General features: G+C 47.2%; 1 long non-coding RNA gene across 1 annotated transcript in view; it reads right to left on the bottom strand.

The window, feature by feature from the left end:
* Positions 1-7,193, bottom strand: part of LOC129053743 (uncharacterized) — a 7,207-nt gene extending 14 nt beyond the window's left edge. The window contains exons 1-2 of the long non-coding RNA XR_010136721.1: positions 5,977-7,193; positions 1-1,402 (exon numbers count right to left, since the gene is read on the bottom strand). The exon at positions 1-1,402 is cut by the window's left edge and continues 14 nt beyond it. This is a non-coding gene — a long non-coding RNA (uncharacterized LOC129053743). The remainder of the gene's footprint in view (positions 1,403-5,976) is intronic.
* Between the last annotated feature and the right edge of the window lie 232 nt (positions 7,194-7,425).

Genomic DNA, 7,425 nt, shown 5'->3' with positions numbered 1-7,425 from the left:
TTTTTTTTTCTTTTTTCCCGGAAACTCACTTTTTAAGTATTTTCTTTCATGTCAGATTTATTTTCGTTTTATTTTCAAGTCCAGAGTCAGAAACATCGCGATACCCCGTCTCTACTAAGGTACGAAAATTAGCGGGGCCTTATGGCGGGTGCCTGTTATCCCAGTCACTCAGGAGGCTGCGACTGGATATCGCTTCAACCGGACAGATGGTTGTTGCAGTGATCCGAGCGTGCGCCACTGCATTCCAGCCTGGGTGGCTGAGTGAGACTCTGTCATAAAAAAAGAAGAAATGCGAAGACACAAAAAAGTACAGACCAAAATACTGCATTGTTTCAGAACCTTCCCCCGAAAGACCCGAAACCCCCTGACTCAGGTCAAGGAGGTGATGTTTCGTTTTACTTCTCTCTCTCTCTTTCTCTCTCTCTCTTTCTCCCCTCACTTTTATTTCTTGTTGAAGCATACATGTGCAAGATTGTTACATAGGTGAACTTCTGACTGGGGGGTTCAGTGTGCAGATGATTTCGTCTCCCGGATACTCAGCGACGGAAACTACGTCACCCGGGTACTCACAAAAACCCAACAGTTTTTGTGTTTTGTTTGCTTTGCTTTTTCCTGAAGCTGTCTCTCCTTCCAAACCTCCTCCCTCAAGTAGGCTCCTGCGTCTCTCATCCCCCTAGTTCTTCCCACGCATTCTCATTATTTAGTTCCCACTTATGGTTGAGGACACGCAGTATTCAGCTGATTGTTGCTTTCATCTTCAGTGGTGGTGATGAAAGAGGCATGACACTAAATCGAAACTTAGGACGCTCCCCTCCATCCCCACCACACCCCCTCCCCACACACACCCTCTTTCCTGCACCCCCTCCTGAAACCCAACAAAGGAAGAAAAACAAAAATTAAAGTTAGAGGTCATCCTCCAAGGCGGTCAAGAAGGGGGATCTCAAAGGGTGTGCAAGCTACGGGGGTCGAGGGATATCGTGGCCTAGGTAGCAAAAATAAAGGATCGACTTTCAAGCCCAACCGCACCCCCTAATCCTCAGCTATCGCTTTGGACTTCATCCAAGGAAGGCTGGTCTCAAGGACTCCAGACCTACCCTCTCTGGATTTCTAGAGGATAAGATATTACGGCCGGACGCGGGGCTCACGCCTTTAATCTCAGCACTTTGGGTGGTCGAGGTGGGTGGTTCGCCTCAGGTTTGGAGTTCTAGACTAGCCTGACGAATATGGAGATACCCAGTGTCTATTAAAAAAAAAAAAAGCCAGGCGTGCGGTGTGTGCCTGTGGTTTCAGCTACTCGAAAGGCTGAAGAATTGAAAATCCCTTGAACCCAGGCGACGGATGTTGCGATGAGCTGACGTCGTGCCACTGCAATCCAGCCTGGGCAATAAGAGCGAAACGCCACCTGAAAGAAAAAAAAAAAAAAAAAGAAGAAGATGTTAAGAAGTATAGTTTACATCAATCGGCTCTCATTGTACCTTGAGAGATTCAGAAAATCGCTACTTAATGACAGAAGAAAACACCAGCTAACATGTTTTGGGGAAAATACACGTTTTCCTAAAATTGGTAAAATCTACTTCACCTGAATAAAGATAAGTAAAGTAAACAATACAAACAAAACAAAACACTAAAACAAACATGGGCCAAGGCATTGTTTGTGGAAATATTATGTGAGCAAATTGTTACTTTTTAGAAAGAGTTTCTATCTTGGGCAAATACCAATAATGCCCAGGGTAGAGCTTTGAAAAGTGGCAGCGTGCACCATTGTGAGGGCTGAAATCCGTGTGGCTCACTCCTTTCATCACAGCACTTTGGGAAGTTTGGACGGGCAGATACCTGGAGGTCATGAGTTCAAGAGCAGTCTGGGTAACAAAATAAAATTTTGACTCTACTAAAAAGGCAAATGTTAGCTGAGTATGGTGTCAGACAGAATTATGTTCTAAGAGGAAGCATCCCAAATATCCATGGTCCCCAGTCAAGAAATGAACTGAGTTTACAAATTCGTAGTGTCATTGCTGACTCAAAAGGTGAGAGGTGTATGTTTGTGTCACTGTGGGTCTCTATTTTTTTCTTGGAAACTCATTTATTTTTAATTACTTTTTTTTTAGATGGAGTCTGACTCTGTCACCCAAGCTGGAGTCCAATGGCATGATCTGGGCTGACTGCAACCTCCACCTCCCGGGAGGTTCAACAGATTCTCCTTCCTCAGCATATCGAGTAGCTGGGACTTGACGTGCGTGCCACCACACCTGGCTAATTTTTGTATTCTTTGTAGAGACAGGGTTTGACTATGTTGGCCAGGCTGGTCTTTAACTACTGACCTCGTAATCCTCCCACCTCCACCTAGAAAACTGCTGTGATGACAGGAATGACGCACTGCACCCAGCCTACTGGTTTATTTTTAAACATAGCAATTTGGGTAGGGCGCAGTGTGTCACGCCTTTCTATATCAACCAACATTCTTTCTCGAGTCTGATGACCTGGGGCCTCCCAGCACTTTGGGAGGCCGTGGCCACAGGATTCCTGGAAATTGCAGTTCAAGAGCGGCCTGGGCAACGTGGTGAAACCCTGTCTTTACTAAAAAGGCAAAAGTTAGCTAGTTATGGTGGCACGCACCTGTTATCCCAGCTACTCGATAGGCTAAGACAAGAGAATCGCTGGAACCTGGGAGGCGGAGGTTGCAGTGACCCGATACCGCGCCATGGCCTGACGAACACAACAAGACTCCATCTCAAATAAATTAATAAATACGTTAGTTAATCGAAAAGTATCAAAAGAAAACTGCAAGGAAGTGGCGGGAATGCACCGGAAGGCTTCACACGTTCCTAAAGGTCAGAGCCGAAAAACAGTACCATCAGGTTGAGATACAGGCCATTCTGAATCTCTTCTCACTGTGCTCAACTAATACCAAAGAAGGGCAGGTTTCCATACCGCCCGTTCATCATCACCGCTCTTGTCAGGTATAATTGCAGAGTCATGACTACACAGAGCTCTCTCAACCCACCAACTGCGTCCGTACTTTTATGAGTCCAGTTGGAAGAATAAACAGGGCACTTAGCAAAGTAATCATCGTATGTTCTTTTGTCTCCCATGTCTGTCATGAAACCAATCAAATTCGTGGTCCACTTTTTCCCCACCCTTCGAGCGTTCACAGAGCACCGAAATACAAGAACAGTGAGTGCATTTTATGCGACAAATAGGAAAAACACCAAAGTGAAAGTCACAGAGGCTTAGGATACACAGGGAGATACAGAATAAGGAGACTGTTCCAGTATCCACACAAAGACAGACAGACAGTGGGATGGAAAGAAATGAAGAAGAGAGAGAGAATAAGGAAGATCAAGAAAAAAATATAGACAGACAGAGATGTAAAGGGAAGAGAGATGAAAAAGAAAACCGAAAAACATAGAAACAGAAAAAAAAAAGAATGAGAAATGAGAGAAAAAAGGGGGGAAGGAAAAGAGAGAGAACACAAATAAAAGACAGAAAGAGAAAGAAAAAAAGAGAAAAAATGAAGGAAATAAAAAGAAGGCAGGGCATCGTGGTTCACACCTATAATCCCAGCATTTTGGGAGGCGGAGGTGGAAGAATTGCTGGAGCCCAGGAGTTTGAGACCAGCCCTGACAACACAGTGAGACCCCGTCTCTACTGAAAAAGAAAAGACAAGAAAAAAATCCGGGCATCGTGATGGCAGGCACCTGTATCCCCAGATCCTTTGGAGCCTGAGGTGAGAGCATCGCTTGGGCTCGGGAGGTGGAGGCTGCAGTGGGCCTTGGTCAAGCAAATGCTCTGCAGTCTGTTGCCCAGGCTGTCCTGAACTCCCGAGCTCTAGCGAACTGCCCGCCTCAGCCTCCGAAATTGCAGCCGCCACAACCAACGGTCCTGAAGGTGTCACTGACAGATTTTAGTATACAGGGTGTTTCGCTATATTGCGAACTTGAACCCAGGAATTTGAAGCTACAGTGACCCAAAGTCGCGCCACTGCACTGCAGTATGGGTGATAGAGCAAGGCTCCATCTCTAAATGACTAGATAAATAATGAAAACAATAACAATAATGACAATAATACAAAGAAATAATAACAAGCAACAATAATAATAAACTCGTGGGAGTGAAAAAATATAAAAGGTCATATACGTCACAGTTAATTGTAGTTAATTTCAAATAAATTTTTTTCTTTAACCTGTTTCTGTTACTTTAAGAAACACTTACACTGGAGGGCAATGGCATGAACACGGCTCACTTCAGCTTCAACATCACAGAATTAAGTGATCCTGTAGTCTCAGCCACTTGGAAGGCTGAGATAGGAAGATCCCCTGAGGGAGCCCTGGAAAGTCTAGGCGGCAGTGAGCCGAGATTGCATTCTTACACTCTAACCTGTCTCAAAAAATACAAATAAATAAAAGGTAAATATAAAACCACAGCAACTTCAGTGTGTAGAAAGAGGAGCAAGAAAAGTAAAAGAAAAACAAAACGAAGAGCAACTGAAAGTACTGTGGAAACAATTGGAGAGGAAGAAACAACGCAAGGAATAAGTGACACCAAGTGAATGTGGGCGGTACTGCTGCTGACCAAAGTTATATGGTCTACTTTAGAAATCCCAAGTTGACGGTCAAGTCCAACGCTTGCCGCCGACATCAGGTGGACACGGCGACCCGAGACCTGAGGATTGGGGCCTTAGGCCCTGGTCCCTGGTCTTCCAGGCAGAGAAGCTGACGGCCGTGTCAACTGGATGTTGCTTGCTTCCCACAGGCGGTCGACTTGCGGGCTGATCGAGAAGCCAAATGCCAGCATCTAATCGATCGGGTCCACCCTAAAGGCCAAATGTGGTGCTCGCGTACGGAAGCGGTCAGAACCAGTTGGAACCTTATCACACAGAACCGGCCCAGCTTTGAGGCCATCTAACTCGGCAGACCTGCCAGCCATTCTCGCGCAGTCCGCTGGCTGACCCGGGCAGCGGAGACCAGTGAAGACACAAGGGTGGTGACTGGCTACTCTCATCCCAGCGCACCTGGGGCGGGGAGAGGGACTGTGACCCCAACAGCCGCCCACGGGCACGCGCGAACACTACTCGGACAGGGACTGCAGGGGCACAACCTCTGACACCCGCGCCTCAGCCATTCGCACCAAGCTCGAAGAATCCGTTCCCAACCCGTGGAGGAATTCCCAGCCGGGTGGGGGAAAGAAGCTCAATCAGAGAGGTGGAACATCGAGCAGGGGCGCCAACCCTACCTCGGCAACTCCCGGCGCTGTATCTTGGGAACCCCGCTGGTGGGGCCGGCGCCTCCCAAATGCACGGCGGGCTCCAATGAACTCTCGCGAGAGACAGCCACTGCCTGTCCCGGGGCTAGGGGGCTGGTGGGCATGAGCAGGCCCGGGAACTTAGTCCCCGCGGGCAAAAGGAGGGAAGAAGGAAGGTAGACGGCCAGGGCTGAATTACACAGGACACGCCACAAAGCCGGGTTTCCCGCACACTGGTTTAGAGACACTTGGGTGGAGGGCTGACTTTCAATAAGTTGCAGTGAGGGAGCTGCCATGTTCCATAGGAAACCCTGACCCGGAAGCAGGGCGTTTACGAATAGTTTAGTATCAGATTCCCCATAAACGTGTTATGTGATGGGCCAGGGAGCAAAGGCCTTCCTAGCTGCATCCCGTTTTTTAGGACGAGGGGCTCCCGGCACCGGAGCCAGGTCTCGGCGCGCAGTGGGGCGGAGCGTCCGGCCGGTGGGAAAGGCGGGGGAAGAGCTATCTGAGGCCAACCGAGGCTTGCCGGCGCTGCTGCATCCTCTCTTCTGGGCGGGATTCTGACCTAGAGGCATTCAGTCATAATCCCACAGATGGTGGCTGCTCACCTTTGGCTCCCCAGCCAAGCACATACACCAAATGTCTGAAACTTTGGTTCCTCTCATGCTGAGCAGGATTACTATGGTAGCAACACATGGACAACAACACATGTGGAACACACGCAGTAAAACTAACCTGTCTCACATGGGTCTAACCATGATGCTTTCCCGGGCATGCAGTCCGCTTTTAGGTGAATCCATTCCACTTTGCCTTGCCCTTCAGAAAGAAAAGAGAACTCGCTGGCCGCAGAGGCTCACGCCTGTAATCCCGGCATATTGAGAGGCTGAGGCCGACGGATCACCTGATGTCAGGAGTTCGACTCCAGCGTGGCCAACATGGTTAAACCCTGTCTCTATGAAAATACAAAAATTAGCTGGGCATAATAGTGGGTGCCTGTAATCCCAGCTACTCGGTAGGCTGAGGCAGGTTAATCGCTTGAAACCAGGAGGCGGATGTTGCAGTGAGCCGAGATCGCTCCATTGGGCTATCTAAGCGAGACTCCATCTCAAAAAAGAGAGAAAAAAAAAAAGAAAAAAGAAAAGATAACTCTCTCTAGGGCTCCCATTTGCTTTTGCAGAATCAGAGAATGTGATTGCAGGCAAGGGTTGAGGGGAGGGTTCAGGGGAAAAAAGGAGGAGGGGCAAAGGCTGGAGGCACAATAGCTCACTCTGGAATGTTTCCAAGTTTGGTGGGGACAGCTTATGAAACAAGCTGAGTCTGGAAATTACACAGAATTCATAGTATTATTTCTTCTTTGAAAAGTGAGCGGTTCATGACTTTTTTCTCAGCATGTATTCCTTTACTTGTAGTAAGTGCCATTTAGTTTCATACAGTTTACATACCACTGCTTTCATTGTATCTGCAGAGATTTAGGATAGTTTTTGTTAATAATGAGTCCTAGGGTGACGCTACAATGCACTTTCCGTTCTGAACCCTGAAAACTTCAGACAGGTCTCAGTTAATTTAGAAAGTTTGTTTAACCAAGGTTCAGGACGCACACCCGTGACACAGCCTCAGGAGGTTCTGAGGACATATGCCTAAGGTAATCAGAGAACATTATCGTTTTATACATTCTAGGAAGACATGAGACATCAATCAACGTATGCAAGATGAACATTGGTTCGGTCTGTAAAGGCGGGACAACTTAGCAAAGGTGGGAGAACTCAAAGCGAGGAGGGGACTTCCTGGTCACAGGTAGTTAAGAGACAAATGGTTACATTCTTTGGAGTTTCTAATTAACCTCTCCAAAGGAGGCAACCAAATATGCATTTATCGCTTGAGACCAGGAGGCGGATGTTGTAGTGAGCGGAGATCGCTCCATTGGGCTCCAGCCTGAACGTCTGAGCGAGACTCCATCTCAAAACAGAAAAAAAAAAAAAAAAAGAGCAGAGGAGTGACTTTGAATAGAATGGCAGGGTGGCCCTAAACAGTTGCCAGCTTGACTTTTCCCTTTACTTTAGTGATGTGGAAGCCCCAACATTTATTTTTCTATCACACAATTTTTAAAACCCAGGTAGAAGTCTTCATGCTGATTAAAAAAAAAAAAAAAAGGAAGAAAGTAAAGCAAATGATAGGCCAGGCGCC

This window comes from Pongo abelii, chromosome 14 (genome assembly GCF_028885655.2).
Source record: "Pongo abelii isolate AG06213 chromosome 14, NHGRI_mPonAbe1-v2.0_pri, whole genome shotgun sequence".
NCBI classification, from domain to species: domain Eukaryota; kingdom Metazoa; phylum Chordata; class Mammalia; order Primates; family Hominidae; genus Pongo; species Pongo abelii.
Note: the sequence above shows the minus strand (reverse complement) of the source record. Positions and strands in the feature narration are given on the sequence as shown.